The sequence below is a fragment of the Lithobates pipiens genome, unplaced genomic scaffold (assembly GCF_037356315.1).
Source record: "Lithobates pipiens isolate NorthernLeopardFrog02 unplaced genomic scaffold, aLitPip1_a1.2 Scaffold_18, whole genome shotgun sequence".
In the NCBI taxonomy this organism is placed as follows: Eukaryota; Metazoa; Chordata; class Amphibia; order Anura; family Ranidae; genus Lithobates; species Lithobates pipiens.
This window is the reverse complement of record NW_027507758.1, coordinates 291,324,512-291,346,550: the sequence shown is the minus strand read 5'-3', so window position 1 is coordinate 291,346,550 and position 22,039 is coordinate 291,324,512. Positions and strand designations below refer to the sequence as shown.

General features: G+C 40.9%; 1 protein-coding gene across 1 annotated transcript in view; it reads left to right on the top strand.

The window, feature by feature from the left end:
- SLC16A10 (solute carrier family 16 member 10) overlaps positions 1–22,039 on the top strand; it is a 145,043-nt gene that overhangs the window by 1,483 nt on the left and 121,521 nt on the right. The gene's annotated exons all lie outside the window — the stretch shown is intronic.

The window sequence follows — 22,039 nt, the reverse complement described above, 5'->3', positions numbered from 1 at the left end:
ACTTTAGTAACCTCTTCATTTTCGATATGAGACAAGCATACAAAAAAAAAGCATGCAAAATAACTGGGCGAATATTCATCCGATATTCTCATTGTGTGTATGAGGCTTAAATTCAAACTTCTGCTACTCATATGAAAGTTTTTTTGTTTTGTTTTTTACACTTTCTAACTTAGCTTTAAAATGAAACTTTCAAAGCCTCACTTCCTCAGACAAGGGTATAGGACACTGGTGCCCAAACTGAGGACCTTTGCCACTTATTGTGTGTTCCCCTGGGTGTTTGGTGCTTGCCCAAGCCAGTGAAGGCACATACTCCTTAAACTGCAAGACAAAACCAGAGAAAATTCCCAGTTCAACTCACCAACCAGTATACTCCTTAAACTGACCAAATGCTTGTAGATTTTCAAGCATAGGTTGTATGAACATCGGTATGAAAACTCTCAGTACATTCAATGACTGCACTCACACTCTGTTAGAAACTCCTTTGTTTGAGAAACATTTTCCATCCGGGCCTTTCAAAAATGTTCTCCTCACTTTGGTTGAAAGCAAACATCATTTTGACGCCACTAATAATTAGAAAATAGAAAAAAACTTTCTTAAAATGAACATTTTAAAATTAAATTCTACTAGTGTGTGGCCAGCTTTTAACTGAAAGTAAAACTCAGCCTTTGTAGTAGGGCTTGGATAGAATTACCTACACAATCTTCCACTTCCCTGGCAGCCAGCGCTCTCTTCTTCTCCCCTACGCATGGCAGTGAGTGGTCTCTTGGCATTCTCATGCCCAGTGCAGGGCTATAGGCTCTGCATTGGTCTTAATGACACCAGAGGACCTGAAACCACCAGAGTATAAGGGAGAAGTGGCTGGGGAGACTGGCTTTGCAGCCTGGAGGAATAGGCTCATGTAAGTAAAAGTGCCTTTTCCAGCCCCCTAGACTTAAACGAGCATTTATTTCTTGCAGTGTGAGGGAAGCCCATCTTAGTTGTCTTTGTATTTTTTTTCTGCTAATTCAGGGGTCTCCAAAGTTTTTAATCAAAGGGATTGCTTACTGTCCTTCAGGTTTTGGGGTGAGGGGGACAGATTGTGGCCAGTAGGAGTTGAAAATGGCCAACAATACTCCATTGTTGGTGTCAGTGGCAGGAATTATGCCCCATGTTGGTGTCAGTGGAAGGAATAGTACTTAAAGGTTGGTGTAAGTGGATGGAATAGTTCCTTGTATCATTGGCATCAGTGGATAGAATAATTCCTTGTATCATAGATATCAGTGGCAGGAATAATGTGCCATTGTTGGTGTCAGTGGAAGGAATAATAACTCATTGCTGGTGTCAGTGGAATGAATAATAACTAATTGTCGGTGTCAGTGGATGGAGTAGTTCCTTGTATCATTGGTGTCAGTGGCAGGACTTATGCCCCATTGTTGGTGTCGGTTGAAGGAATAGTAACTCATCACTGATGTCACTGGATGGAATAGATCCTGGTATCATTGGTGTCAGTGGCAGGACTTATGGCCAATTGTTCGTATCAGTGCGAGGAATAGTTCCTCCTATACTTGATAGAGATAGTACCCCCAGGGCAGATTAAAGCAAGCAAAGTGCCACATATGGCCCCCGGGCCACAGTTTGGAGACCACTGCTCTAATCTTTTATAATGGATCTTGCGGAGAGCAATATTTGTAGGAAGCACAATGATGTGAGCTTTGATTTGTATAGGGCCTGTGATAGCAGTAATCTTTTGCAATCCAATGTAATGTCTCTCCAGATTACAACTTCTTCCTGAAGTTGTAATGTTTGAAGTCTCTGATCATCTGCTGGAGCATGGCCACAGTCTCTGAATTTCTCTTGTAGAATGACCACATTCTATGACCATCTCTTTTAGTTTGTCTGCAGTCTCCGACCATCTCTTGTAGTCTACTCATAGTCTGACCATCTCTTGTAGTCTACTCATAGTCTGACCATCTCTTGTAGCATGTCCACGTTTTATGACCATCTCTTGTACAGTGCAGCCCCTGACCATCTTTTGTATTATGTCTGCAGTCTCTGACTATCACTTGCAGCATGCTCATAGTTTCTTACCATCTCTGGTAGCATGCTAGTAGTCTCTGATCATCTCCTGTTGCATATGTGCCGTTTCTGGCAGTTTTGCATGCTTCTATATTTACTGAATTCTATGTGTGGACCTTTGGTGATGTCAGGGGACACACTTGAATCTCCCTATGTCAAAAAAGTTGACCACCATTGGTATAGTTAGTATATGAAAACTGCACACATATACAAAGTAAACCGAAATAAAAAGCATGCAGACATCATCGTTTGAAAATATTTTTCATATAATTTCTGACAAAGGTCTATAAGATCTGTAAGGACCCATTAAAAAAAAAAAGAAACCTAAGGGCACAGAAACACTACGGCTTTGCCTTGTTTTAAATGACCCAGCATGCAAGCTGTAACCCAAACACATGCATGCGGAAAAGGGCCCTCAATCTATTCTGCTGATGGATAATTAGTATCATTTTAATTCCACTTATTTCCCGCAGAGAAGGACAGTGGAATGTTAACATTCGCAAGTGCCAGCAGTAATGTTTTTCATATGCAAAATCTAGCAGACCTTATCCAGGGCTATCAATTTGAGACAATGGGTTCTGGACTAGCAAACTAAAGTGAGATGTAGGGGAGGTGAATTAAACTTATGCTTACTTTAAGTATCTAATACAAAACAGCAGAATTTCAAAGGAAACAAAGGGAACGTTTTTTTTTTTTTTGTTTTTTTTTGCATGTGATTGGCTGCTTAAAGTGAAGGCACTCATCTTACCTTACTTAACTTATAGTAAATCGATTTATTTAACAAATATATACAAAGACAAACTAAGTAATTACATGTTATGTTTTGTTAACTTATGTGCAATACCACTATATTTGGTACTGATCTAGGATTTAGGCATGTTATAATATAATATATAATGCATTAGCATGTCAAGCAGCACATGGAACATAAAGCAAGGTGAGCTTTATTATTTCATAGCAAAGTGAATGTTCATTCACCAAAGTGAATTATTTTAATCACCCAAACATTTTTTGCACACGACTTGGTATTCAAAGCGAACACAACTGTAGCTTATTTACCAAGCTAAGTTAACATTCACACTGCAAAGTGTACCCTAAACTTTCCTAAGTGATCAGCTCTACTCCTTTAATACATCACCCCGTAATTTTTATAGTTTTTTTTATTTTTTTGTTGCTTTTATCAACAGTATGGAAATGCCTGTAGCAAGGTTCAGCTAAAAGAAGGCATGACATCATCTATACCAGTTTTAACACATTGCATACATTAGTTTCTGATAATGCTCTCAGCCTTTATGCACACTTTAACATATCTTTAGGCTGTGTAAGCATTAATACTGTACAGCAAGCAAGAGTCACAAGTTCTCATGAGATAGGAGCAGACAACTTCCCCTTGACTCTTTTGTTCTGAGGAATGTTAGCAGTGTCTTCCTATTCCTCAACTGTGTGTTGATCTGCTTGCTTCTGTGCAGGCCGCAAATGTTGAGCTCTTTAGTCATAAATACGTCTAACACAAATGGCCTGTGAGCCAAAATAGAACAGCACACACACTCTGTGGATTAGATTGCTTCCCGTTGTAAAGTAAGTGCAGCAAGGGGTTCTAGAATATAAGTTTTTCACAGGCATTAGATAGTTAAGTCTTCAAACAATATGACAAAATATAAATAATATATAAATAGTTCTGAAAAATCTTTTATTTTTTTTATTATCAGTGGATTGTGATTCTAATAAAACAGGCTAAACTTGCATATAAGTATATTTGTATTTTGTCCACTCAAAGAACCTGAATGGTTAAATCAGTTCTATTTATTAAGTGAGTTGAAACATTCCAGCAGGCCTTCTTCTCAGCCTGTTTTTTTATAATTATGAGAGTCAGAGGAGATGTGTTTGGAGAACTGTGTTCCAAGTCTATAAACTGCAGCCACAACTCCCTGAAAGCTGCAAACAAGGATATTTAGAGAAACTGAACTAAAAGGGCCCCCATTTATTCAGAGGCAAAGAAAAACAATGTTTCCTAAAATATGACATCATGTTCTCGAAAAAAAGAAAAGAAGAAAAACACACATTTGTTGCAGTATGCAGCAATTAAAGTTGATGTTGTCCCACATTTATAGTAAAGTATACATTTATTACCCCTTTTCTTAAATCTCTATATTTTATATGAACTTGTGTGTAATGTGTAATGAACACATGGCTGGGAATTTAATGAGATCTGTAATTACTTCCTCTGTGAGCTGCCTGTTTGGTAGTAAATACCGCAGATCCAAAAATAGGCATTTAAAGATCCATTCTGGTCACAATTTAATGAAACCTTAGGGTGCATAGAGGGAGCATAGCCTGGCCCACTCAGTGCTTTTAGACTCCCAGCCAGGCATAGCTGTAGTGTGCTAGTCTACCTCTGTCCTCTGTGTAACCCTTGTTTGTGATGCAGGAGAAAAGTCATGCCTCTTGCTTTCTATCACATATTGAGGGAGATTTACTAAAACTGGTGCACACAGAATCTACTGCAGCTGTGCATAGTATCCAATCAGCTTCAAACCCTAGCTTTTAATATCAATTTGACAATAGAACCTAGAAACTGATTGGTTACTATGCACAGCTGCACCAAATTCTGTGTGTACCAGCCTTAGGCCCCTTTCACACGGGACGGATCCGTAATGATCCGCCCCGTGATGATCCGTTTTCTCAGCGGGGATCGCTACGTTTATCCCTGCTGAGCCGGCGGATGACAGGGTGGTCCCTGCACACTGTGCAGGGACCACCCTGTCAGATCACCGCTCTCCTTTATGGGAGATCGGATGAACGCGGACCGTCTTTCCGTGTTCATCTGCTCCGCTCCTCAGACGGATAGAAAAATAGGAATTTCCTCCGTCTACAGAATCGGATCATAGCGGAGATGGACGATATAGAGTGTCAGCGGATGTTCATCCGCAGACACCCGCTATCCCATAGGGATGCATGTATGTCCGTATTTCATCCGCAAACGGATGGATGAAATACGGACATACTGACCGCATGTGTGAAAGGGGCCTTAGTGAATCTCCCCCACAGATACTCTGATATAAAAAAAAAGTCAGTAATGGCCCGTACACACGATCCGAATATCGTACAAAAACTTTTGCCCAAGGAAGAATCGTATGATTTTCGGATCGTGCGTACACTAATTTTGAGAGGCGATCAAGACAGTTCATCCAATATTATTCGACCGCACAAGCACGAAAATTTTCCTTGTACGATACCAGATCATACGATTTTCGTTTAGTCAGTTGTCATCCGAAAAAACAGTACAAATACATTACACCACATGACATCACTTCCGATTTTTTTTTTGTCATACAAGAATTTTTGTGACTTTGTTTACCTGTTCAATTTCTACTTGCGACTATTAATAAGCAAAAAAGGTCGTACAATCTAGCGTACGATATTCGAATCGTGTGTATGGGCCATTAAGCAGTACTGGACAAAAACAAAACCTTCCCCCTGCAAGTTAAGGTCATAAAGTATCATAATGCATCACCTACTAGCACATTATGAAAGACTTACCTTAACCTCCCTGGTGGTAATCCTGAGTGTGGCTCGGGGTTAAATTTCAGTACCATTAGTGGGAAACCCCGGGCCACACTCAGGATTGCATTGCAGGATCCTGGTGCAGTGTACTTAGCTTGTCCCCAGGTTTCTGCGATGTCCCCCCCTGCTGTGTCCGCTGGCTCTGTCCTTTGCCCGATGCCTCAGTGTGCCGGGCTTCATTCCCTGTGAGAGTCACAACGCACAGGGGCGGAGCCTGGTGGCAAATAAAAAAAATGTAAACATCATAATACATACAGTACACTGTAATCTTACAGATTACATTACTGTATGAAATAATTTCACAACCCTTTTGTCCCTAGTGGTTTGTCCAGTGCCCTGCAAGTAGTTATATATTATAAATAACAATAGTGGGAATGCTGAAGCATTCCCACTAAATACTGTTCTTTCTGCCTGGAAACTTGAGATTGTCCATAGCAACCAAAAAGTGTCCCTTTACTTCAAAAGTGGTTTTAGACCAGCTAGAAAACAGCGATAGTAAATTAGAACACTTGCAGAATTGAGCGATAGTGAATCGTGGGGAAATTCATTTTATTATTATTTTTTTATAATTATTTATAGTTATTTATTGTATTATAATTATGATTTTGTCTTCCATACTTTATCATACCCGGGATCTCTACTAGATTCTTGTTTGGACAGATTTAAGTGTGTTATTGCTTATAATTAAAGGCCTACGATATAAAAACACCAAATTTCTATGCAAAACAATGTATCACTTTGAGACACAAAGATCTGACATAATCATACCGCCAGGGAGGCTATGCCTAGGTCCATATTGCTGCCGGTTATAAATCGTTTGAGTCCAGCTGAACTCGCATGATTTCAACCCGGCAATGCAGTCTGACTTCAGCGGTGATTTGACAGACATCTGTGCGGGTTCCTACTTTTGGGAATCAGTGCGGTGCTGCACCAATTCGGACGGTGCCATTGCCGACTATAGCTGCCAATTTGTCATGCAATTTGACATATCAAATCGCATGAAAAATAGTACCACTGTGAACCTAGGCTGAAAAAAAAGCACTTCGGTGGCATGCTGTCACTAATGACAGTTCATCCATTTGCACCCGGTCTTCCTTCAGGGTTTGCGCACTCCAGTATGCATATACCAGTGCGGCTGCAGAGATAGTGAATATCTCCTAAACGGTGCACCTTTAGGAGATATTCCTTGTACTTACAGGTAAACTTTATTATGAGTTTACCTGTAGGTACAAGTCACCAAGCGGTGTTTACTACAGCTTTAAGAAGCCTCTCATAACCATTAACCAGATGCAAGCCTGCCTTAGAAGATTGAATGTGATTGGCAATACAAAAAAACAAAGAGAGTGGAGGACGCATAGCATTAGCTTCAGCAAGTAAGTGCCCACTGGCCATTTGTACAGAGGACTCAAATTTAAGCCCCATACACACTATCATATTTTCTGCTGATTTTTGTTTTCAGATTTACCAAAACCATGTAGTGCAAGGGCCTGCCTGATTGCATACAAATTGAAACTCCTAAGGTTTGACCTCATATTATATGGTTTGGTAAATCTGAAGGAAAAAAAAATCAGCAGAAAATCTGATAGTGTGTATGGGGCTTAAGATAAAATGAGTTAAAGCCCAACTCCAGGAATAAAACAGTCTATCCTTGCACAATGCTCATTAAGTCTAGGGGGAGCTGAAGAAGCTGTGTTACTTACCTTACCCTCATTCTGGCTCATTACAGTAGTGCTTTCTTCTCCCATTTGACGCACCAGGCTGTAGGTGGTCCCTCAGTGTCATTATGTACAATGCAGAGCTATTAACCCTTCTTTGTACATGAAGGAAACAGTAGTGCCGTAGAGAGGAGACTTTGCAGGACCTGTCGCACTGCTGGAGGGATCCTCCTAGAGTCAGGAATAAGGTAAGTGTTATACCTTTATTCCTACATCCCCAGACTGAATGAGCTGTTAACCCTTAAAGTTGAGGGAAGGGGGTTGCCAAGGGTAGATTTTGTCCAATTTCTAGGGTTGGGCAGTTTCAGTGTTTTTTTAACCCAACTCCAATTCCAGTAAAGTTGGAACACTATGTAAATCTACATAAAACAGAATGCAGTGATTTGCAAATCTCATAAAACCCATATTTTACTTACAATAAGAAAAAAGAAACAAAACATATCAAATGCTTACACAAAGAAAATGTAACATTTTAAGAAAAAAAAAAAAGGTTATTTTTAAATTGATGGTAGAAACATGACTCAAAAAAGTTAGGACAAGGCAACAAGGAAGAGCTAAAAGAACATTTTGCAACAAATTAGGCTAATTGGTAACAGGTTAATAACATGTTTTAGTTGCATCTAAAATTTTAAACATTCCAGAAAAATGTTTCTCAATGAAAAATTGCAGAAACTTTAAATATATTGTCATCTACAGTAAAAATATAATCAAAAGATTCTGTGTACAAGGCAAGGCAAGACATGAGTCTGTGATGGACATCACTGCATGGGCTCAAAAATACTTCAGAAAATTACTATCTTTAAACACAGTTTACCATGTGTTTTGCTTGCGTCTGTCTAACAAGGTTACTCTGTGCAGTATGTAAATGTGCTTGTACTATACAAAGATGCTATCCAAAAATGTAAGGTAAAGCACTATCATGCAAAGAAGAGGCCATATCTGAACATGATTCAGAAATGCTACCATCTTCTCTCTGGCAAAGCTCATTTAAAGCGGTCTGTTGCAAAGTGGAAACTGTTCTTTGGTCAGAAATTTAAATTTAACATTTTTGGCAACCGTGGGTTCTGCATTCACCAGACTAAAGAGGAGAGGGACCTTCTGGCTTGTGATTAGCGCTCAGCTCAAAAACCTGCATCTCATGGTATAGGGGTGCATTAGTGTGTAAGGACTGGGCAGCTTGCATATATGGAAAGGCACAATCAATGCTGAAAGATATATCCAGGTTTTAGAGCAGCATTTGCTCCCATCCAGACAACGTCTTTTTCGGGGAAGGCCATGCATATTTCAGCAGTACAATGCTAAACCACATACTGCATCTGTGACACTTTATAGAAGAGCTTAACCACTTCAATACTGGGCACTTTCCCCCTTTCTGCCCATACCAATTTTCAGCACTGTTGCATTTTGAATAAAAATTGCGCGGCCATGCAACACTGTATCCAAACAAAATTTTTGTCATCTCACAAATAGAGCTTTCTTTTGGTGGTATTTGATCACCACTGGGGTTTTTATTTTTTGATAAACGAATAAAAAAAGAAGAAGACAGAAAATTCACCAATGTCACCAATATGTTATACCAATATATTTAGACCCACCCAGGTGGATTATGACAGAATGTGCTAGTATGCACAGCATACTAGCAGGGCTGTCTTAATACCATCATGGGCCCCTGGACAAATTAATGCTCTGGGGCCCCTACAATGGAGACAGTACAGGTAAACAGACATCAAGTAGGTAGGAGGTAGGAGGCAGACAAGCGGAGCTTCCCCTTTTGCACATTAACTACATGAACAATTATTCTGTACAGCAAAGAAACAGTGGGAAAATACTACATACATAAAGCAACAAAGCTGTCCTGTGCATATAATATACACCCTAGATATCCCCCCATCCTTCTGACCCCTCTACATCCCAGATATCCCCCCAGCACTCTGACCCCCTCTACACCTCAGATATCACCCCAGCACTCTGACCCCTCCACACCCCAGATATCCCTCCAGAACTCTGACACCCCTACACCCTAGATATTCCCCCAGATATCCCCCCAAAACTCTGACCCCTCTACACCCCAGATATCCCCCAGCACTCTGACCCCTCTACACCCCAGATATCCCTCCAGAACTCTGACCCCCTCTACACCCTAGATATCCCTCCAGCACTCTGACACCCCTACACCCTAGATATTCCCCCAGAACTGTAACCATATATCATAAGATACCCCTTGTATTGTGACCCCACTACATCCGATACCGCCTACAATGTGGCCTCTCTACATCCCTGATACCTCTAGCACCAAGGCTACCCCAAGCTTTGCTACCCCCTATATACCCCAGATCTCCCCTCAGCATTGTGTTCCCCCATATACCCTTGATATCCCCCAGCACCATTATTCCATCCATGTAGTACCCCCTTTTCCAGTGGAGATACAGTGCATGTAAACTTTTGACTCTGTGCCAACCTCCAGCACTGCACTCACCTATACCAATTAAGCAGGCAGAAGGAGGAGCGAAGGAGGGAGCATTCCTCCGGGCATTCTAAGCCTTTTGGTGCAAACAGTGCTGGACAGCTGGGCTCACCATGACACCATCCACAATGCTACTTTCGCAGATGGGCTCTCAGTGCTGCCGACTCCCACTCCAGCTCCTACCCCGCAGCCTTGGAGTCCCGAGCATTCAAGCTGCATGAGGCGGGGTCAGAGCATCACTGGCACTCCGGCCCTGCCCCTCCCTGCTGACTGTGAAATAATAGGTATCGTTCTGCACAGCATGGCGCATCGCTGCCAGCCAGCCTTCCCTGTGTATCCATCAATCTCAGTGCCATCATGGAGCCCCCAATTTAGGGGCAGCATGGGCTCAAGGACCAGCTGCTTTAGGGAAAGTGCAGGGGCCCCCCATGCAGCTGGAGCTCCTGGGCAGTGCCCAGGTCTGCCCTTTCATTAAGACAGCCCTACATATTAATACATTATGGCAGACTTACCTGTCAAACGATGCCCTCCAGCAATGCGGTGGGATCGATCTGGCAGGCCCCTGGTTCTTCCAACTTTGCCCAGTCTTCCCTCTGGGTTCTGTGCCTTCAGCTGTTTGATAGGCAGGGCTACAATGATGTTACATTTACCCCAAGTATGGCGGGAAATTGTGTACATAGTTAAAACAATATACCTGGATATAGCCACCCAAACAAAGTGGGGCAGCTGTATTGGTACAATTCCTACAGTATGTAGAATTTCTTAATAGAGTACAAGAAAAAAAAGGGGGGGGGGGGTGGTGAAACAAATTGAAAACAAAGACTAAACCAAAGCACCTACATTTGACAGTCTATAGGATAAGCAAAAAGACCTATTAAAAATGAAGGTGCAAAATGATTAGATAAGCACTCTTCAAGACAACAACCCACACCTCTGTACATGTATCAGGGTTAAGGATTCTATCATCCATTGTATACATGACATCCTGCCTTTCAGAATAATGAAAAATTGACAGCATATTAAGACTCACCCCACTCATGAGTCCCAAATCCAGTCAAATGTTTGAGGGCACCCCCTGGCCTCATATGGTAATTTATATATTGGCAATACTTGGTTGATCAAATTCTTCCACAGATTAAACAATTTCTGAATGTATCCATTGTAATACAATGGTTTTCCTAGCATAGAATGGTAAAAAGCATAGAAATTGTTTCTGATATGTACCTAAATCTATTTCTTCCAACACTCCCAGTATACACCACTTCGGAATACAGACGTTAGGTGGACCAAAATGCGTGGCTATGAAATGAGTTACATTGGACCAAAATGATCTAATTTTGTCACAGTTACAAAGCATATAAACTAGATCTGCAAAACGCTTAGGGCATTTGTGACACTTTGGGTTTTCTTTCTTGGGCATTTGATAAAGCCGAAGAGACATAGTAAATCCTATGAAATATACATAATTAAATTAGTCTAATAGCAGAAATAGTAGGTGTGAAGAATCACTTCCCAACTTCCATCTGAGAGATCTGGAATATCTGTCAACCAGCAAGTCTTTAAAGTTTACAAGCGAATAGATTTGCTCTGCATTAAAGCGGATCTTCACTGGATCTGAGCACCACAAACCTAAAACACTATTGATTCATTTTTTAATATTCAAAGCCAACTCTCCATCTATGTCATCTTCTTTATTCTGCTGAGAAATCACTTTGAAAAACACCCCCCCCCCCCCCCCTAGCATTTTTGGCCGTGGCCATCTTAAGTAAGGGCAAATGATTCATGTAACATTTACTTCCTGGAATCCATCTGCTCTTAGCTCAAATATGCATGCAGGAGAGTGTGCTGAGAAAAACCCTCCTCCTCTCCCAATGACTCATGGGATGTATGACATCATTTGCCTGGGAAGAAAATCACCTGGCTTTTAGGAAAAAACTCAAGACCTTCCTCTTTTAGCAGATGATCAAAGCTCGCCACAGCGCCTAGAGGCGATTCAGTTCGCATTGTGCGCTATATAAGTATTTCATTCATTCATTCATAGGTAAGAAACCAGGAAATAACTAAATAAAAATGTAAAAAAAAAAAAAGTTTAAAACAAGCTGTCCTTGATGAAGTCACGTGATCTGTAATGTAACACGTAGGAAGGAGTTGGGTGACGTTTGATCTCCAAGTCACGGCTGGACCAGAGGCTCTGCACCGCATTGGAATTTGCTGTTTGCTTTGATCTTAAACTGTGAGTGTTACATTGCTGTTTTTACACAATAAAATATGGTTTTACACTATGGGAGACTTCTCTATTTACATATGAACTAATCGGAAACTATCTTTCGAGAAAGGTGACCAGAAAAGACACAGACCGCCAGCACTACTAGCACTAGTAGGAGAGACCTGCTAACAAGCAGTTTTTGATCTGTATGAGAATATAGATGAAACCTTTGAGGTGAGCTGCCATCCTCACAGTTAATATACATGAGGTGGATACTACTATCACTGGATTTATATGGGAGAAACAAAAAGGAAAACTAGCACTGGAAGAAGTTTCACCTGCATGCACTAAGGATTTTTACACCCTTTTCTTTATTGGGACTCTCGCACTTGTCTTGGAATTTTTCAGTTTACTCAGTTTTCAGTGGAACAGTTTTTGAATTGATTGCTTGCACTTTATAATTACTAATCGCTTTAATGTATGTTAATTATTTGTTTCTATAAGGGTACCCCTTTATATATTTATTTAGATTCACTTTATATACTCCCTTCATGGTAGAAGGATTTTAAGTTGTAAACAGACCCATAGGTACAGATCTTATATACTAGATACGTTTATTTTATTTGCACAATTTGAAACACTGTTGTGATATTTTTTTCTCTGTTTGGGATTGCATATTGGAAGCTAAGCGCCACATCATACCTTCTAATTTATTTTGTTTATACATGTGGGGCGCACTGTGTCCATGTGAGCAGTTGCTAAAGTAACAACATTAAATAAAGATAGTACATAGGGTCTATTGCACTCTATATACTTGGAATCATGCTTCTTCAAGTGAAGTAGCACAATTTCAATGTTGTGATCGGTGCGGTCGGGTTTGAAACTACTCCTACTCTTTGCTTCTGCACAGGAGCTTCCTGTACTACAGACAAGTAACTTCTGTTTTCTCTCCTTTTGCAGGTAACTAGTCATGTATTCGTCCCCTCTTCTAGGCAGCCTGTATTTAGTGGACTTGTTGGTTCCCCCCAAAGCTTTCTTCTCTGTACAGTCATGTGCAGTGGCTACTTTTACATTGTTATATCTGGATTTGTAAATTAATTTGGTGTACACATAGTGGATTAATTTCCTTTGTGTATGTTAAAGAATATACTTAAAAAAATATTTTTTCTGAGTTCAGCTTTATTCCTGATAAAAATTCCAGTTTTTCTGAGAAGTAATATATTACTTCAACTTAAGGTGAAATCATTATCTTGACTGAAACAAGAAATTGAGTTTTCTAGTATCCAGCACCTTCACAATCATTTGTCTTTGCTTAACGCTTCTTTTATTATATTTAGCAGCATAGCTTAGCCAGGATGAGACCAGGAAACATTGCTGAGAAAATGGCAGTGTCGAAAAAAAAAAAGTTTTGCCTTTAATTTTTCTTTAACCTCCCTGGCAGTATAATTATTTCAGATTTTAGGTGCTGAAAGTGGTACAATTATTTTGCATGAAAATTTGGCTTTTTATATTGTAGGCCTGTAATTCTTAGGCCGCGTACACACGCGGGGACTGTTCGCCCAACTTTGTCCGTCAAACAGTTTCGGCAAACAGTCCGCTCAAAATTAGCATGGACGGACATGGCCACACACGACGGACGAACAGTTTGCTGAAACCGTGCGCGATGACGTGAACGGCATGTACGACGGGACGAAAAATACGACGTCCTATACACTGCATTATAACTTTCGGCGTGTAAATCCTTTCTGAGCATGCGCGGAACTTAGTTTGACGAACAAGCCTACACACGAGGGGACTGTTCGCTGAAACAAAGTTTCAGCGGACAGTTTTTCGGAATTTCCGAAAAACCTTGTTCAGCGGACTGTTCGCTGAAACTGTCCGCTGAAAGCCCACACACGAGCGGACTGTTTGCCGAAACACTGTTCAGCGGACAAAGTTGGGCGAACAGTCCCCGCGTGTGTACGCGGCCTTAGGAATAACTCACTTAAATCTGTCCAAACCAGAGTCTAGCAGACATCCCGGGTATGATAAAGTTTTAAAAATGAAATCATAAATTATAATATAATAAATAACTATAAATAATTATATAATAATAATAATAAAAAAAATGATTTAATAATGTAATCAAATCAAAAACACAGAAATTTGCTCAGTTGCAGAATTGTCGCCGTCATTACTTTTCAGTGTTTGATGACGGATCTCCGCACAAATCACTATCGCTCAATTCTGCGAGTGATTCTAATTTATTATCTCTGTTTTCTAGCTGGTCTAAAACCATTTTTGATGTAAAGGGACAGTTTTGGTTGCTATGGACAATCTCCAGTTTTCCAGGCAGAAAGAACAGTTTTTATAATATAAAACTGCATGCAGGGCACTGAACAAAGCACTAGGGACAAAGGGGATGTGAAATAATTACATACAGCAATGTAATCTGTAAAATTACATTATACTGTATGTAATGTCTGTGTTTCACTTTTTGAATTTGGCGCCGTTCTCCGTCCCAGTACATCGCAACGCTCGCAGGAAACTGAGCCCAGCGATGTGAAAGATCGAGCAAAGGACGGCTCGCTTGTACTGCAGGGAGACATTGCTTGATCCAGGGGACAAGGTAAGTAACCTCTTCCTGGATCCAGCGATGCGGTCCAGAGTCTGGCTCGGGGGTTACCGCTAGTGGTACTACATTTTCACCCCGAGCCAGACTCGGGAAGACAGCCAGGGGGGTTAAAGGAGAAGTCCAGCCTGAGCTCATTTGACTGTTTTTCTCCTGAGGGTCACAGGAGTGCAAATCGTTTTCAGCAAAGAGCAGTCTGAAGTTCACTTTATGCTGATGTCACAAGGATCAGTCCAGCCACCGCGTCATCACAACTTCAGAAGTCTGGATCCGCCAGGTGCCACTGCCACTGTGAGACGGCCGCTTCCCGCCCCCTCCACAGCTCAGCGCTCAAATGAGCATGGAGGAGCAGAGCAGGAGAGCTGCTGACTGACAGGCAGCATCTCTCCGCCCAGGGAGGTGAGAGAACCGAACCATCGGCGGTGTTCGGTGCCTCGGTCTCAGTGCAGAGGCACCAAGGGACATATGCAGCATCGGGCTGATGCAGCATCCACCTTGGTAAGTATGAATATGGGATAAAAAAAATCCCATACATCTCTTTTAAGTTTTTAACTTTAGTCAGACAAGGACAACCAAAAGATACTTTTAGATTGGCTACTGTGTTTTACAGCACTTTCGAATTATTGTATTGATAACTTTTATAAAATATGTAGGATTACATGAAGTATTGGAGAACAATGGTGCACAAGGGATTTGGAGCACATGGAAATAGCTTTCCTGTTGAATGTTAAAGCCTTCTGCTTAGCTCTTTTGCCAGATGTGAGAATGTGGCGGTGGCGAAAGAGGAGCCCATGCATGAACAGTCATTCTGTAATTATAACATAACTGGAGTGTACTGACCCCCCTAGAGGTATACTATAATATATTGGCTGTTAAGAACAGACCAACGCTTGTAAAGCACTGTTGCTGAGTTGCCAGACTCTGAACACGGTTTGTCCCAGCTTAATGAGGCACAGCTGAGATTCTTGGTCCCGACAGAGATCGTATCATAATGCAGCTGAAGATATTTATGCCAGAAACTCACTAAATGTGTATTTGAAGATACACGATGTATGCTTTCACTTTATAAAAATGATTGACCAAAGTGTCTTCAGTAAGCCTTTGCTTTCTAGCAAGCCGATGTATTTTAATTGTAATCTTTCTAGGGAAAGTTTGGTCATGATCGGCGGAATCAGATTGGTTGCTATGAGACCATATGTAAAGTTCTCATTTCAAACACTTAAATGAGTTTGGCCAGCTGTTCTTAATCAAACCCACCCCCCTTCGGAGACTATGAAAATGCATAGTTGTTTCAGAAAATAATATTTTAGTAATAGCCATTCTAGCTGAAACCACCATTCTGATATTTTGAAATGTGCAGAAAATTATATAAAGCTAAAATAACAAGAAATAATTATGACAACCTTGCTGATTTTTTTTTTTTTTACTTTTACGAGCTAAAGCATTTCCGATACAGGATTTGAGAATTGTGAGATTGTGATCACTGGCTTATTTCCAGTCTGATTCATTATTTAAAGTAAAACAAGCACATTTCACAGAATACACAAGAGTGTATAGAAATCCGTTTTTATTTCTCAGTCAGAAATTTGAGGTTATTGCTCTTCAATTGGTTACTTTTGTTCTTAGCTTATTAAACGGCACTATCGATGTATACATTCGTTTAGGTTGTAATGTTGCAACCTTAAAGATGAAGCAAACTCCCCTTTATACTTTGTACCTATAGGTAAGCCTAGAATAAGGCTTACCTATAGATACTGTAAATATCTCCTAAACATATGCCCTTTAGGAACTATTTACTGTATACTGCGGCGATGATGTCCGTATCGGCCCGTGACGTTTTTTCAAAAGTGTGTGCCATGACCGGAGTCTACTGGCCCGGAAGGAAGATGAGTGAAGATGGATGCGGCCTCCAGCTTCATTTGCAGGCAAGTGTCACACAATGTAGTATGTGATGCATGCTAGCACATTGTGCCTTTAATTTACAGGGAACAAAAAAAAAAAAGATCAGAGTTTACCTCCTTTTTAGCCACTTGCACGATGATATACATCAGCATAATGGCACAGCTGCGCAAATGGGCATAACTGTATGTCCCCTTTAAGAGGCGGCATTGTGGGCACGCATAGCTGCTGGCGTGGTGCGCACTGCCTACTCCATGACCGTGCCTGTGGGTCCCACGGACTCGATGTCCGCCAGTGTCCCGCGATCATGTCACAGAGCGGCAGAATGGGGAGATGCCTATGTAAACAAGGCATTTTCCTATTCTGCCTAGTGACATGACAGGGATCTACTGCTCCCTGTCATCAGGAGCAGTTATCGCTGTCATGCCAATGGTAGCCCATCCCCCCACAGTTAGAATCACTCCCTAGGACACACTTAACCCCTTTATTGCCCCCTAGTGTTTAAACTCCTTCCCTGCCAGTGTCATTTATACAGTAATCAGTGCATTTTTATGACAGTGGTCCCAAAATAGTGTCAAAAGTGTCTGATGTGTCTGCCATAATGTCGCAGTCACGATAAAAATGGCAGATCGCCGCCATTACTAATAAAAATGCAATTGGTTTTTATAAATAAAACCAATCTATCCCCTATTTTGTAGACGCTATAACTTTTGTGCAAACCAATCAATATACGCTTATTGCAATTTATTTAACCAAAAATATGTAGAAGAATACATATTGGCCTTAACTGAGAAAGACATATATATATATATATATATATATATATATATATATATATATATATTATTTTATTTTTTTTTGGGGGGATATTTATTATAGCAAAAAGTAAAAAAATATTGCTTTTTTTTTTTCAAAATTGTCCCTATTTTACTGTTTATAGCGCAGAAAATAAAAACAACAGAGGTGATCAAATATCACCAAAAGAAAGCTCTATTTGTGGGGAAAAAGGATGTCAATTTTGTTTGGGTGCAAGGTTGCAGGACTGCGCAATTGTCAGTTAAAGTGGCGCAAAAGATATCGCAAAAAGTGCTCTGGTCAGGATGGGGGTAAATTCTTCCGGGGCTGAAGTGGTTAAATGAAAAGCTACACATGGAATGTGAAAGGGAGTGACTTGATAAGCAGGATTGATATTAGGCTTATTTCTCTTTTAAATGTTTTGGTGAGTCATGCCTTTTATCAGTTTAAGCTATTAAACAGAGGTGGAGTAATAAAACAGGGTTTTGTATAGGACATGGGTTCATTCACACTAGATAAACATGTGTTGATTTACTAAGGTCTTCTTCACATGGACTTCTGTTTGAATTAGACCACTGAGTACAGCATACTTTTGCAAGGCATTTGTAAAGTATTTGGCAAGCTTCAAGCAGCTTGAAGCCTTTAAAGCAGTCTTCAGCTTGAGCTTGGAGAAGTTAAAGTAGAACTTCACCCAAAATGGCAAATTTCTGCATTTCTGCCTCCTCCTCTATCACTTTTGAATAAATGTATTTTTGAAGGGGAACTGGCACTTGCAATTGACAGGTACCTACTCCCATGTCTGCTTGGATCGCCTACAGAAGTTTGCCCTCCTTTGCCCACAGCCTTCTGGGATACTTCACAGATCCCAAAAAGGCTATTGGACCATTCACAGAGTGCAGCATGGCTCGTGCATGTGCAATGGGAAGCTGGCTGTAACAGCCGGCTTCCCTTAGTAAACATGCTGGTGCTGGGGATCTGAAGACTGGTTAAGAACTGGCCCAGGTGAGGACAGCACTGGATCTTTGGACAGGCAAGTGTCCTTATATTAAACCAGCAACAGTATTTTTAGCTGCTGACTGGTAATTATGTTTTATACAGCCTGAAGATCCTCAATAAACACACATCTTAATGGAAGTGCTTGCTGCCACTTTGAACAAGCTGCTATCAGGCTTCAGGACTACTTGAAGCTTGTGAAAAGGCTGTTGAAACCTGCTAGCTGCTTGTTTAAAGTGACAGTACTCCTATTAAAGCGGGATTCCACCCTAAAGTGGAACCTCCGCTGATCGGATCCCTCCCCCCTCCGGTGTCACAATTGACAACTTTCAGGGGGGGAGGGGAGTGGAGATACCTGTCAAAGACAGGTATTTACACCCACTTCCGGGCATAGACTCCCGTGGGAGTCTACGCCATTTCCTGCCCTGCCGCGCTGTCTGCTGGGACACACACGGGTCCCAGTGACAGCGCGGAGATTTCCTATTGCGCGGCGCAACTCGCGCATGCGCAGTAGGGAACCGGGAAGTGAAGCCGATTCGCTTCACTTCCTGATTCCCTCACCTAGAATGGTGACGGCAGCAGCCGAGAGCCGAGCGATCGATCGGCCTCGGCTGCCGGCATCGCTGGAACCCGGGACAGGTGAGTGCCCATTTATTAAAAGTCAGCAGCTGTAGTATTTATAGCTGCTGGCTTTTAATATTTTTTTTTTTGGTGGAATCCCTCTTTAAGTTCCATTTATGACATCCCCATAATGGAGCTGAGTTTTTTTTTAAACCCTTTCCCTGCTAGAACCATTTTTTTATTTTGCGCACACTTTTTAAGCACTTATTTTGTACACCAAAACTCACCTGAGACCCCAAAACATTTTAATTGGTAGACACTTTAGCATCACAATTGTCAGTTCTTGCAACATATTCATGTACCTGTTGGGAGCAGGTGCATGCATATTGCTCATTCAATGTGCCCTTTTATACAGATACACACATCAGCCAAGTAGTTTTGTTTTGGGGGTGGGCAGAGTCTAATGGGGAACTCTGGGAGAGGAGTTCCTCATCAGGTCCACCTTTCTTTGTGACTGAAAGCAGACGTCAGTGAGCAAATTCCATAGCTGTTAGATGACCCAATGGAGCTATGTAATTTACCCACTGCCGCTCGCTGTCAATCACACAAAAGGTGGACCTGATGGGGAACTAGTCTTTCAACATTCCCACTGTCAAAGATCATCTCTGTGCATAGGTTGTATACCAGCATAGAGTTAAGCCTCGTACACATGGTACGATTGTTAGCCAACTGAGTATCTGAAATTTTGTCAAAAGGGCGTGTGCCAGGAACTTGTCTTGCATACTAACGGTACACAATTGTCGTGCAATAAACACGAACATAGTGATGTACTACGAGGAATTTCAGCTCTTGAGTGCTACCCTTTGGGCCCCTTCTGCTAATTTCATGTTTGATTCTGAGCATGCGTGTTTGTACTTTCCACTTTTATGTGACAGATTTATGTACTGACCATATGAAAATCTGACATCAGACCATTGTCCGCTGAAAATTTAGTAGCCTGCCATACAACATTTGTTGGCCAAAAGTTGTACAACAATTGTCAGAAGGAGCGTACCAACATCAGATTTTAGGACAACAGTCTGTCAACAGACAATCCCCTGCCAACAATCGTATCATGTGTACGAGGCTTTGGACTTGTCACAGTCATAGCGACACAACGTGAAAGTGGCGTAAATAAGAATTGTGATATAGTCGTACCTTAGAAACATATTGCAAATGTCTTATTGAGTTGCCCCCTGCATATTTTCTGAAAGCAGAGAACCTATAGAATAAAATGGTGGTAGTTGCAATTTTTTATTGAAAAATGATTAAATTATTATTTAACTACTGTTTATCAAATCAATATTTTCATTAAAAACACTCAAATTAAATTTTAGTGTACACAAACATTATTATTCAAATTTTTTGGTCAAATATAAAAGATGTTATATAGAGGTTGTGACAAGTAAACAGATACCAGCCGTGTCCAGTCCTAAAATTGTGCAAAGCCTGTTAAACTGCGAAAACCAGTACCCAACTAGCTTCTTTTAGAGCTTTATTTTTGCTTCATGATAGATTCCCTTTACTGTAATTGTACTCCATCACCCAATCTACCATTGTAGCCATGGAAATTGTTTCACAAGTAGGAATTTCTGACAGCTGGTTTTTGTGACTACAACAGCTGCAAAAACTTGAAAAAAACTACGAGACATTTAGAAATTCTTGCTCATTTAAGTGTAGTAAATTGATAATATTTACTGATCATCTATCCTTAAAGCATAACTAAAGGTAAAACTTTTTTTTTAGTTTTGGATAGAGTGGAGAACTGTTCTCGTTAAAGAAATTCACCCTCTCTATTTGTTCTGTTCACCATTATCATTGAAAGTGAAAGCAAAAGATAATCATGAATTTTGGGTTGTCCCTAGAAAGGTAATAGAAAGGAAATCTTCAAATGGGGACACTAGTTCTGATGACCTGGGGATCCCCAAGGATTTCCCTTAATTTGAAAGGATTACCTCTCACTTCCTGTTTGACCATGGGACAGGAAGTGAGGGGATATTTCTGCAATGACAGATGGCGGGAAAAACAAAAACTGTCAGGTGTTATAACCTTCTCTTGCTCTATCCAAAATGAAAAAAAAAGTTTTGCCTACAGTTCTACTTGAAAGTGTTACTAAACCCAGGACCCTGCATTCCCTATATCTGGTCTCCCACAGTACACAGAACATGGAAATGCAATTATTTTAATAAATATAAACTGCTAAATATCTTTCCTTATCAGCAGTTATGACTTCTATCAGTATTTGGCTGAGCACTGGTTATAGCTTGTAGAGGGCGTTTGCACTCTCCTCTGACTGTCCTATGAGGCTACATAACCCCTGACCCTCTATCTGGACAGTGCAGGTTGGCCCTGTAACAATCACATGCACTCTCCCTCGAAAAAAAAAACTCTGTGCCAATACACACCAAACTCAGCATGTGCAGAGTGCCTCCTAGGGCTGTGTACTATCAGCAGATGGATTTGGGACTGTAGAAGAATGGGAGGATCACAGAAGACAGGACCAAACAGCCTTTTTACACAATGCGGAGGATTAACCCCTTAGGTCCTACAGTGAGTATACCAAGCATGCTTTACTGCATATACAGACTGATTTTACTGTTGTGGGTTTAGCAACACTTTTAACCGGTTTCCAAGCGGCTCACGTCTATTTATGGGGCAGAATGGCTCCCCTGCACGAAATACAACATTCCTTTAAGAGTCGCCAGAGGGTGCGTGTGAGGGACCCGAAGCACGTGGCCGGCGGTCGCAATCATGTGCACGAGCGCCAGCATGGGGATTTGTGTATGTAAACACACAAATCCCTGTGCTGTCAGAGGAGAGGAGACATGTTGTTTGTTCTTACTATGTAGGAACAGCGCTATGTCTCCTCTCCTACTCAGTCCTATCCCCACACAGTTAGAACACACATGAGGGAACACACATTTAACCCCTTGTTCGCCCCTAGTGTTAACCCCTTCCCTGCCAGTATCATTTACACAGTAATCAATGCATTTTTATATCACTGATTGCTGTATAGTTTGTAGATGCTATAACTTTTGCGTAAACCAATCAATATACACTTATTGTTTTACCAAAAATATGTAGAAGAATATATATTGGCCTAAACTGATGAAGAAATGTATTTTTAAAAAACATTT